The sequence below is a fragment of the Humulus lupulus genome, chromosome 2 (genome assembly GCF_963169125.1).
Source record: "Humulus lupulus chromosome 2, drHumLupu1.1, whole genome shotgun sequence".
In the NCBI taxonomy this organism is placed as follows: Eukaryota; Viridiplantae; Streptophyta; class Magnoliopsida; order Rosales; family Cannabaceae; genus Humulus; species Humulus lupulus.
Genome location: NC_084794.1, coordinates 92,234,430 through 92,247,429, shown reverse-complemented (window position 1 = coordinate 92,247,429; position 13,000 = coordinate 92,234,430). Strand labels below are relative to the sequence as shown.

Genomic DNA, 13,000 nt, shown 5'->3' with positions numbered 1-13,000 from the left:
AGGCCTTAATTTCCCATGAGATTATTCTATATATACCCTCTTTTCATTCATCCAAGATTTCACATTTTCATTTCTCTTTGCCAAAAATTTCTTTCTGCACCCTCGACGATCATCGATTTTATGAATTCAACAAAATGGTTCAACCCCTTTCCAACGCTGTCCAAGATCTTCTTCACCACCTTGTAAGTTGTTTATGAAATTCTTGTTGATATTTTATATATTATTATTTTTTATGAGATGTCTGGTGTGCTTTCGTTTTCTTCATGCATTTTTCTTTATTTGAGAAACTCATTTTGAATACACATAACACTAGAAATCGCATGTAGGTGTGGCAACTTAGGGTATAATGGAAAAATATGGTAGGCAAACTTTTGGGCATCTTTTCTCGCCATTACCATGAACCATGCAACCACTACTTAAAAGAAGAGAAAAACCAAAATATTAATATATATTTTATTTGTTTTTTAAAAGACGTGTCTCATGCATTTACAGAGAAAAGAAAAAAGAAAGAAGATTTAAAGTTAGATATCAAGACAATTTTAGAGTTATTATAAAATTGCAAACTTAGATCTGAAACCAACGCAATAAACCTAAATTTTTGCAATCCATTGCCACCACCATCTGCAAGAAACTTAAATTTAGTTATTGCAAAACTAAAAACAAGAAAAAAAAAGAATAATAGAGAGAATGTGATCTAGATCGGGTACCCCGACTCACTAGCCAACCACGAACTCAGATCCATGAAACACTAGACCTTAACCAACCTGCGACCCTAGCCCCGTACCAACCAACGACCCCAACACTACGCCAACCCATGACCCTCAGCTAGGGGTGCACACACGTTAGATATTCGGGTTTCGGGCCCATCGAGTTCATGTTTCACGAGTTTCGGATTTAGAAAAATTATATCGAACCCGACCTTTCAGATTTTGGGTTTGATCAAATCGGATCTAATTGGGTGTCGAATACAATTGGGTCAGGTTTCGGGTTTGGGGCTATTGGGGGCCTTGATCACAATTTATTTTTAAATTTGCTTTTTGTTGCCTTCCATACTTTTAAAAATTCTTTTGCCACGAGATAATTTTAAAAGGACAACTTTGTTGTCTTGCATAATTAAATTTAGAAAATTATTTTGATCATAATTTTGAAAATAAGAGGCTTTGGACCTCTTAATATTATTACTTGGTTATTTAATTTAAAATTATTGTGAGTTGTTTAGGCTTTGGACCTAATTGAATTTGACCATTTAATATCATATTAAACAAATTTAAAATCATAATTAATTTAAAAAAATATAGACTTAGAAAAGCTTAATAAAATCATCCAATGTCTAGCACATTTACTTCACTTCTTGTGTAAAAAAAAAAAGAAACTATTATCTTCTTTTGTGTGTTAAAAATATTTAGCTAAAAACATATAAACAAAACCCGAAACATAATTGCAAAAACTCATCACCAAAATTATATAAATCAAATCAACACTCCTAAATGTCAAAGAGAACAAAAGAGGTATCTAAAGTTCTAAACAAGGTAAAATGTCAAAAGACATATACCGTTTCTCAATAACAAGATTAAATATTCGAGCAGCTGAAGCATATCTCAAAACTCAAATATACCTGATATACACAACAACAACTTGGAACTAAGAACAACATTATATCTCACCCTGTTTCTCAAAAACACATAACTATTTATGCATATCATCAACATGGAACTAAGAACAATATACAAGAAATGTACACATATGCTAGAAGACATATACAATGAACAAGAGTATTATCAACCTGACATTATAGTATCGGTTGAAGTGTTAGAAGACAAGCACAAATTTTTCTTATTTAAAATACACAAACACATATTTTATTCAATCCAATAAAAATAAATAACAAAGAACAAACTCAAATCAGAAAAAAATTCTCAGGTCAAATAAATTATCACTAATACTTAGATTTGGGGATTTTAATCAAACAAATTATGTGGATACCTAAAAGGGCAATATACCAAGCACTTCAAATTCTACAATCCGCCACCAACCAGTAGCTACAGTTGCACTCCGCCAAGCCACCACACCAGCAATCCAAGATGTTCTGCTATAATAAAATATATTACAGAATCAAACAACTGAACCTATGGAAATCCTAGACTTTGGTAACACTTTTTTTTAACTCAAGAAAGTTAAAAGGCAACACTTTTAAAGTGTTGCCTCCTAGAGTGTTGCTAAAAGAGTAGGTATAAGGCAACACTTGTAAAAGTGTTACCATATGTTGTAAATGAAGACATACAACATCATTCAACATAAAAACGTTGCTATATGTTCCTTTTTATATTTATAATTATAAAAAATTTAAGTAATATAAAAATTTATTTTTTTAAATATATTATATCAAATTTTATACTGCATTAAATTTTTTTAAAAGATAAATTATAAAAAAAATAAAAAATTATACTTTCATAAATTTAAGTTAATAACACAATTCTAATGTGAAACATCCATACTTATTCTTATACCATCGAAATAGTAAGTACAATAGTGATAAAAAAATTCGAAAAACAAAGTAAACACTTTATAACAATAATGTACAAATTTTTCTAGGACCTTAATTCTTCCTAAAAGCTAGTAGTTTTCCAAACAATTTGTCATGTACTCTGAAGAATGATTAGTTGTACCATCCCATATTGTGTCATTGTGGAAGAAACACTACGGGAAAAAAAAATAGTATAGATATATGTATGTAACTTTGAAAAATAATAATAAAATTAGCAAAACAATATGAAAATCCAGCCAAAGTAACTAATAATATAAGAACAGTAAATGATCATAGATTTGAAATACCCAAAATTAACAATAAACAACAAGCTTGAGAATTGGCTCAATAACGTTAGTCAAAGTATTAATTGTTATAAATATCTAATCTTACATTTTTTTTTTATAAAGGTTAATTAGTTCTCTCACTTCTCTACATAGTTAATCTGGGAAAAAAATTGCAGTACATAAGTAATAATCATAAAGAGAAAATCAATAAAAGAAAAAAAATTAAATACAATAAAATAATTAACTCAGAAAAATTCAAACAAAGAAATTGATAGAAATACTTTAATAAATGAGCCAAAAGTGCAATGCTCACATAAAATTGATGGGCATTCTTAGATGAAGACTGCATGTTGATGCTGAAAGCGTGTATATATATAACCTGACAACACCAAAACAATCATGATCTAATTGCGGAGCTTTTGACTGAAATTGAAAATTTGAAACGCACAAATCTCCAAATTAATTCATACACAGCATATAAGAAATACAATGTTGAGTTTTGGAGACTTTCTAGAATTTATTTGGAAGAATGCTTGATATCAATGAGGGTGTAGAGAGAGGAAATGGTAGGTTTTTTTTTTCTTGGTATAGCTCACCTTTAAAAGATACGGATGATTAAAAATGAGGCAAGTTACAGTACTCCACTAAGATTAATGTCTATTTGTTATTATTATTTATTTTAAAATATAGGATTTATAAATATATGAGTTCTTTAGCAAGACTCTGTATTAAAGTATGTCTAATTACAATAATCAATAAATTAGCAACGCTTTTTAATGAAGTGTTGTTAAATATGTCTTGCTAAATATCATTTTTGTAGTAGTCTCATGATATAACCAGGTATCTAGGTATACCCAGAGCAAAAAAACAATAGGAAACCCAACAAAGATAATATCAAAAGGGAGTTAAGAGAGGGGAGGGGTGACTGAGAGATTGAAGGATGAAAGAGATTAGAGAAAGAGAATGTTGTCCGTGTTTTCGTAAAATGACACATGTCAATCATTAGAGAGTAATTGAGCTCCACAAAAACTAAGGAAGTCCTGGTGAGCTCGATCAAAGCTTCTCAGAAGGTAAGCCATTCCCTACCTGTTGTGATCCACCTTCGGAGAAGATTGTCCTCATGAGTTACGCCCAAGGACTATCATCGAGGTCTTCCCATCCCCTTTTCGGATCCAGCCCTCTAGGTATAAAGAGTTGTCCTCGGGGCCTAGAATAAAGTGTCAGGTGTCATGCAAAGCGACTCTGGACCACAAGCAAACGTATGACATGTTACTTTCCCTCATGTCGTGATGTCGATTTCGTACATGTAGCGCACCAGTTTTTTATTTATTTTTATTTTGTTGCATTTTTTATTTAAATAGTTGTTAATTATTTAATTGGATATTTTTATTTATTTGAATTGTTTGAAAATATTTGCTTTGTGAATTATCTATTTACTATTGAGTTTAAAACAGAAAATAAGTGTGACACAACAAGAGAATGAATGTTGAGAGTTTATCTAGTCTTGTCTTGTGTGTACACGTGAGATAAAGATCAAGACACCCATTTTTTTTTTTCTGTTTTGAGAATCATTTGGATATTAGTTATAATAACCGGAAAATATTACAATCAAAGTAAAATGAGTAATTTCTTAAGTGTGCTATGACCAAATTCTTATGGTGTAAAAATGAGGATTTTGGTCAAGCACCAAGTGGGAAAGGTGCGATGTGTTTCTATTTTTAGATTATATTATTTGATCCAAAGTCAATATAAATTGATAGCTTTGTATATACTCTTATGGTTACCTTTCATAGTAATTATCTTGTCAATTAGAAAATAAAGGGATTGATTTGTTTCCTTTATTGGAGCTGGCCGAGATTGAGAGTGCACAAGTAGGGTGAGGAGTCGGTCAAGCCTTGGAGAAGTCATTGGTGGTGGTTTCTATTTTTTGTAGATAACTCCATAAAATCTTAGTTGTCAATTTGCATAATATTAGATGAGGGAATCAAGGGAAATAATTGGTCTATGATTGGGGAATTGGCTAGACGGTTCGGCTAGGGTAAGGCTTAAGTAGTTGGTTTCCCTTTTTCTTTTCCTTTTCCTTGTTCTTTTCTTCTTCCCTTCATCACCATTTGTGGCCGCCTAACACCAAGAAGGGAAACCCATGTCCCATATTCTTCTTTCGTCCATACTAGGGGATTTCATTATTTCCATTCTCCTTCTAATTTCTAAGAAAATATGTGTTGGGGATTCGTTGAACTAGGTTCCATGTGTGGAGCTAGCATAGGATTCAAGAGAGTTTCCTTGTAGTGAATTCGACCAAACAAGCCAAGAGGATTAAGGTTTTTGAGTTTAGAAAAGGTATGATGGTGTTATTTTATTTTCCTTCTCCTTACCTTTCTCTCCAAAATTCTAAGATATAGATGCTTTGGGGTGTTTCAAATCTAGGTCTTTGTGACAAGCAACGAGGGTGTCAATACATATTTCTAAAGTTTTGGACTAAGTAAAGTGATCAAGAGGTTTATGCTTTTGTTTTGTTTGTTGATTTGATTTTTGTTTTCCTATGTGATTGATGATTGTTCTGCATGTCTCTATTTTTTTTTAAATCCATAGAAAAATGCTAGGGTTGTACATGTGGTTTTATGCATTATTATTTTCTATGAATAAATTCATTTATAAAAATATGTATAGATGAGCATGGTATAGGCGTGCACTATTGCATATCTATGTGTGTGTGTGTTCTTGTACAAACATGATGAATTATAAAGACATAGATATATGTATATGGTGGAGTGTATATAATATTGTTTGTATTATATAAAGATATGTGAGTAAGGTGTGTAAGTATACATGTTCATATGTGATGCTATCACTACTACAAACTTGGGCTTTTCCGACACCCAACCACAACATTCAACTCTTTTGACTGTCGTAATTGCTTAGCGGGACACTACGCCGACAGTTAAAAACTGTAGGCATAGAGACCAATGCCGGTAGCTAATAACTGTCACCGATTCTTTTAACTATCACTATTGACCCTAACGCTAACAGTTAATTCGAGACCAATGCCGACATTTAAAAATGTGTCGTTGTTGACCCCAACGCCGACCGTTAATTTGAGACCAATGCCGATAGTTAAAATGTGTCACTATTGACCCAATGCCGACAGTTAATTCGAGACCAATGCCGACAGTTAAAATGTGTCGCTATTGACCCCAACGCCGACAATTAATTCAAGATCAATGCTGACAGTTAAGCATTGTCGCTATTGACCCCAATGTCGACAGTGATAAAATATCGTCAAAATTCAAATAAAAAATTATAATTAATGAATAGTATAATTTTAAAAATAAAATATATTATGTAAATATATATATTTATAAAAATTATGTATTTATTAAAAACTTTTAAAATTAGATTTTTTTTGTTTCTAAATTTTTCATATTCTTAACTTTTGTATTCATAATAATTTTTATATCAAAATTTTAATTTGTTATTCTTTAACATATTTAAAAAATTTGTATTAGTTAAAGAAGAGTTGTTTTATCAATTTGAAAAATATTGTAAAAAAATTAATGAATAGTATAATTTTAAAAATAAACTAAATTATGTAGATATATATTTATAAAAATTATGTATTTATTAAAAACTTTTAAAACTAGATTTTTTTTTGTTTCTAAATTTTTCATATTATTAGCTTTTGTATTTATACTACTACAAAATACAATTTACGGGTCACTTTTTTAGGACACGCACATAAATCTAAGTCCTAAAAAATCTCTCTGAACTTTTTAGGACTCAATAAAAGTCCTTAAAAAACACATTTTAGGACTCGCGATGAGTGTTCTACAAAGTCCAAAGAGTCCTAAAAATCCTAAATAGAAAATTTGAGTCTATAATATGAGTGGTGACTTTTAAAGACTCACTTTGGGTGTCCTAAAAGGGTATTAAGGGCACCCATAGAGTGCCCTTAAATATACTAAGTGACTTGGGAGAATAGAGGCAGGAACAAAATGGTACATTTCGACTTGTTTTTCTTTTTTACAGGTATAGCTTAAGGAAGGTGATGAGGACGACATCGTGGTTCCCCTGATTGATCTTCTTTTGCAGTGTAAGGGTGAGTAACTTTTCTTGGCATCGTTTTTTCTTTTGGATGATAAATTAATTGTTGTGAAATAGGATTGTTGAAAGTGGAGTGTGTGAGTTGTGAATGAGTGAGATGTGAGTCTTTTTGGGACTCGTTTGGGGGGTTTCGATGCCCAAATGGGTTGAATGTCAGGACACGATTGTTAACTTTTTTTTATTATTTGTTTATGTTCTTTAATCTTTGATCTCCATCGTGTATTTGATATTTTTTCTTTAGTCTTCATACAATTATGCTATATGAATTGTTTATTTCTAAATTATTTTGGGTGCACAATGGAGATTTTTCTTTGAGGTTTACAAGAGAAGCTGTAATGTATAAAGAATAGTTGATTGAGGACTCTGAGCAACTGGAACAAGTACTGAGTTCGAGTTATTATTATAATCAGTACTCGACTGCGTGGCTGCTGATGGGTCTATTCTATCTATGCTCAACCTATTTCATTTTCTGATATATTACTTTTGGTGCCTCAATCCAATGTGTACAACACTTATATAGGGTTCGTAAACATCACATATTATAACAACTTTTCATATATAATATTGTCTCTAAAGTCTTACACTACTTCTATTGGATATATCTATAGCTAATAATATTAATTCTAATAAACATATTAATGGTATCATATGCGTACTTACTATACATAATTGATACAAGTATAGTTAGAATTTGGATTTAACATTTTGAGTAAAAAATATTTGTCCCACTCCCAGCATTTATTAATTAGTATTTGTTTGTTAATTTTTGCAAGTAATTTATGATGAGTATATAACAAAAACCTACTTCGTTAACAAAGAAACAAGAATAAGTTGAAATAATATTAATCAGCTATGCGAGCAAATATTTATTATTAATTACATCTTTTATTATAAAAATTGGGCTTAGGATGATAACATTAATTATTTTAGCAATTTCTGTGAGACTTTATAGTCAATGATCTGAATGTTATGATGATAACATGGAGTTTGCTGGATTATTATGCATTCTTATTTGGTGCTTGGCTGAGTTTTGAGTTTCTTAAGGCTTTCACTTTTTGCATATAGCTAGACTAGTTACTATGGACACATTTTATTTAAAACTGCTTCTATAGTTGATAACGCATATTATATTTTCTATTTCAGTTTCAATCAGTTTATATGATTTCCTTTAGTTATGAATTGCTTTGGCTTTTAGCCTTGTTATGCATCTTATAAAACTGATTTTATTATGTATCATTTTTCCCTTCTTGCACTTGATCTCTCTTTTTGTTTTCCTTCTTGTTCACCATCTATTTGGTTTAAGAATTAACAAAGGGCAGCTGTAGTGGTTTTTTGGTTTTGGAGTCTCTAAATTTCTGCAGTAAAAAATGGTAGTTGTATTTTTTTTTTGTTGAATCCTTGAAATGGTGTTTTAGAAAATGTCTACTGATCAATCATGATTGATTTAGTTTCCCTTTGTTTGGTAATATTACAGTTGTCTTTGGGTGTTTAAGAAATCAATAGTACAGAAGAAAATGATGTTGGTTTATGTGGTTGTGAAATATTATGTCTTTTTTCATCGTCTTAACATACGTACTCTTTTGTTAATTTTGGTGTATCTTCATTGTTTTTCAAATATTTGATTTTGGACTAGAAAAATAGATGCCATATGAATGGACTCATCATTCAATTGCTCTTAATATTTCTCAGGCTGACCTTATCATCAACAAGGTATATTATCATATTATAATCTCATTTTCATTCTATCAATATATGTATTTACCCTATGTTGTATGCACAAGTAGTAAGTCGCATGCTTCTTCATTCTTGGATTGTGTGCAAGAGCATTTGTTTTGTCTTGCTACTGCCTGCTGAGAAATTATTACATATGATGTGTGTTTTAGTTACCTATAACCATTGATGTTCAATTGAGTTGGTGTTCAATTGTGCCTTTGTGACACCTTTTTTGTATATTGTTTAGAGCAGATTTTAGACAAGCAATGACTGTTTTCTTTGGGTTTTAGATTAAATAAAAATTATGGATCATATCATTATTTTGTGGAGAATCGTTTTTAGTTTATTTTTGTCTAAGATGGCTAGAGAATCTTTTTTTAGTTTAATTTTGTTTGAGATGGCTAAGAAGAGAAACCTTTATATTGCATTAAATTAGATAATCAGATGCTTTTGCACTCATTTAAAATTACAGTTGAAAATGGAAGCCCTCAATTACTAATCTGGTATTCTTGTCCTTATAGGTACTTAAACAGAGTAGATTTTGATTATTGTAAACAACAATTTCAGGTGCCAAGTCTATCAATGGTACTCTATATTGGATGGCTCCTAAAGTCATTATCCAGAGTGCTCATCCCGAGTCATTGCCTTGACTGAGAGCTTCTAAATTTCCCAAATGATTGTGCAACTAAGAAGGTACTTTTAAAAGCTCTGTTTTTAGTATATACATTGTGGCTTTGTAACTCACAAATGATTTTTGTCTCTTCGTTTGCTAAGTTATTAATTAAACCTCTGCAACAATACTCTCTTAGATCATGCATAAGGCATATTATATGAATATATATATTTTGTGATTGTTTTGCATGTACTGAAAGTATAAAAATTTCTAGGAGCACTCTCTGTCCTGCTTTGATCTATGTAATAATTACAAAAGAATGAATATTTCTATAGTGTATTCTCTCCTTAGTTCTGATTTATGGGCTCTTGAGTGTATACAATAAATATGAGTGTTATATTGGCAGATTTTTGCTTTTTTTATTTATCGTTTCTTTCTGCATTGATTAGGCTTTGAATGTGTGTATTTTAACTCTGTACTGGGTATGGTTGTCCTAATTAATATTTTAAGAAGTCTTTGACCTTACTGTTCTTAAGCTTGTTTAGTAGATTTAATTGTTTTTCAGGTATTTATTGGGTTCTTTTCTTGTAATGCAAATCGGGTTACGGTGAAAATTCCTTAATGGGCTAATATTGTTGTAGTGTCAACACCACGCCTCAATGTATTCATCTTTTTTATTTGCAAGGAAGCTAAGGATACATTTGTTCGGATTGATCATACTTTGGGCTATATTATTCATTAAGTTAGGAATGTTTGTTTATTTCTTGGTATTGATTAAATGTATAATAAATCTTTGATACTATATGACATCTCATTGAGTATAAGTCTTTTAACTATCTCGTTGAATTTATAAGTTTTGTTATTTTAATATTATAAAAATAAATGTTTTATTTAAATCATAATTTTTAATGATAAAAAACATCGCTTTTTAAGGCTCTCAAATAGAGGACTCGCGCCCCGCGAGTCCTAAAAATGTTCCTAAAAAGCCTTTTTTGTAGTAGTGGTCCTCTGGTGTGGAAACTTTGCGACAGTTAAAAAATGTCACCATAGATAGCCAATCACGACACCTAATAACTGTCAGCGTTGCCAGCAACGATTACACCTATTAACTGTCGGCGTTGCCGGCAATGACGACGCCTAATAACTGTCGATGTTGCCAGCAACGACGACACCTATTAACTGTCGACGTTGCCAAACCTAATAACTATTGGCGTAGCCAGCAACGACGATACCTTATAACTGTCGGCGTAGCTACCCCTACGCCGACATAGGAAAATACGAAAGTTAGTAGACTGTCGTCGTTGCTCAATAGCGACAGTTAAAAACTGTCGGGAAATCCCATTTTTGTAGTAGTGTATGTGTATTATAAATATATGTCTAAAATTTGATGTCTTAGTAATAAAGATTAATATTGACATATTGTTGTTCTTTAAATCATGATGCTTTGGGTAATCAAAATATAAATTGAATTAGACAAATGCATGGGTTATGAGTAGTGTTTAGCTTCTTGTTTTATTTTTGATTTTTTGGTGATGAGCATGTTGTTAAATTGTGAAATTGAGTATATTTTTGCTTGCTTATTTTAGCTTAGTGTTATGGTAAATTTCTTTTAATTAAAATGATAACAAATATATGTCTTAAAAAATCATGCCTTAAGATTAATATAAATAAAGTGTGATTTTACCATACTTTAGACATGTATTCTTCTCATATATATAATTATGCAACTTTTTTTTATTTACAAAATAATTAAGTAAATTTTTGAAAGAGATGAACAAAGAAATTACGTAATATAGTTAGCCTTTTCCAACTTTTAGATAATTATGAAATTATTGTGTGATTTGGTGACCTTGAAGTCGTATTTTTTTTTAAATTTCAATTTATGTCACATTTATTTATTTATTTATTTAACTTTGCTAATTTGAATGGAGTATTTTATGAAATTAATTAATTTTGTCAAAATTAATTATTTGGTGAGAAATAGAAACATGTTGTCATGATTTATCTCTATTTAAATAATAAATGAGATTTTATTATTTTGGTATAAATAGACCTAAAGAACTAGTTTAATAAAATAACTTTTATGAAATAAAGATTGAGAATAATTTTTTGTGAATTTAAGAAGTAATATAGTGATATTAATCAAGTTGGTAAATTATTCATTAATTACTTGCTGAATTTTTAAGAAAGTAACAATAAAATAAAGAAATATAATTTACCAACTTCAAGGAAAATCTTAAGAACTCTCCCACGTATGCATGTCACATGCAAGTTGATGTTTAAGTTCAAATGTACGATAATTGATCAAGTGCATGATCCTTGTTTTGAAACTATTGAGATTTCCTTAGTAGAAATGTTATTATTCTTTATGAGTTTATTTGAGATTATTGTATGGATGAATTGAGATGCAACTTGTGCCACGTGTGCATGGCCCATGCACACGTGGGGTATGTCTGTAGGGAGTGTTTGACTTTGTTTGGTATTAAAACGAGTGTTTTATTGTTATTCTAAGCTCGTTGTAAAATATTACGCTCTTCAATTTGCTTGTACTTGAGGAAAGGAAGTTAGCTTGAATTCTTATGTTATTATGTTGAATCATATAAGTTATTAGTTGTGAGATAAAATGTTATGTATGTATGTATGTGATGTATGACTGTATGAAAAGTAGAGTGTTGTTAGCGTGCTGAACGCGACACCAAAAAGAAGCTACTAAGGTATGACGTAACTCATAGGGTGGATGTGCCGATGTTATTTTGGGACCTGAGATCGTGATTACCTCACATAGGGCGATTTACTGGTATATACTTTACTAGTTCCTCATAGAATTGTTTGCTTTATTTGTCATGATAAATTTTCAGATAAAGTGCATGAGATTATTATATGTCTATGATATTCGATTTTAAGCTTATGTACGACGAGAATAGTTTTGTATTGTACTTATGTGAATTATTGTTCTTGTTTGTACTTCCTTACTATGCTTTTAGTTCACCCCCTTACTTTCCATATTTATGTAGGCATTAGGTTTTTCGTTGGCGTGCATGGTGATGTGAGGCGTTCCATGGTCTATGTATGTATGTCGTGGGGCTCTGATGAACGGAAAATGATCTAACAATGCCTAAGAACCTTTTTATGAGTTACCCTGCTTAATTATATTTTCAGTGGGATTTTAACATTTTATTTTAAATTGCATGAAAGATATTATGTTTTATTTTAATAAATGGGCCCGTATTGAATGATTTGATAAGGCCCCACTCAACCTTTTAATCACTCGTGGTATTTTTTCTAAATAAATAATGATCAGATATTGTATGTCAATGATAGTTGAATATGGCATTTTACAGTACAAGAGACAAGCAGTATGTCTCACTACACCGTCTGGCATGAGAAAACGTTCAGCTACTCCTGATACTGTCAGGGACATGTTACCCCAAAAAGTTGGGGGCTATAACATCATAAATGGGCCCCATGTGATACGCATGGGCCCACCACCTCCTTAATTATGAGAATGTGTATTTATTAGCTTTTATGCCTTGATTAAGTGGGAATATTTTGTAATAAATCTCCATTAAGGGAGTTAATTGTCCTCATCCTTTATTAATAGGGCTAGGGCACACATTGTAAAGGATGGACACTTTTGTATTCAGAGAATGTTCAAGAGCTGTCTGAACTCCATTGAAGCTTGAAACCATCAAGCATCCTCAAATTCTAATACAATAGACTCGTGGACTAGGGTTAACTAAAAACTTGAACCATGTAAAATCT

At 31.0% G+C, this 13,000-nt stretch overlaps 1 long non-coding RNA gene across 2 annotated transcripts; it reads left to right on the top strand.

The window, feature by feature from the left end:
- The first annotated feature begins 6,801 nt into the window (after positions 1-6,801).
- Positions 6,802-12,462, top strand: LOC133816178 (uncharacterized). 2 transcript variants are annotated; one of them, XR_009885055.1, is made up of 3 exons: positions 6,802-6,907; positions 9,193-9,318; positions 12,253-12,462. It is a non-coding gene; the product is annotated as an uncharacterized LOC133816178 (long non-coding RNA). The 2 variants fall into 2 exon arrangements; XR_009885056.1 differs by having other exon boundaries at positions 9,147-9,318.
- The last annotated feature ends 538 nt before the right edge of the window (positions 12,463-13,000 follow it).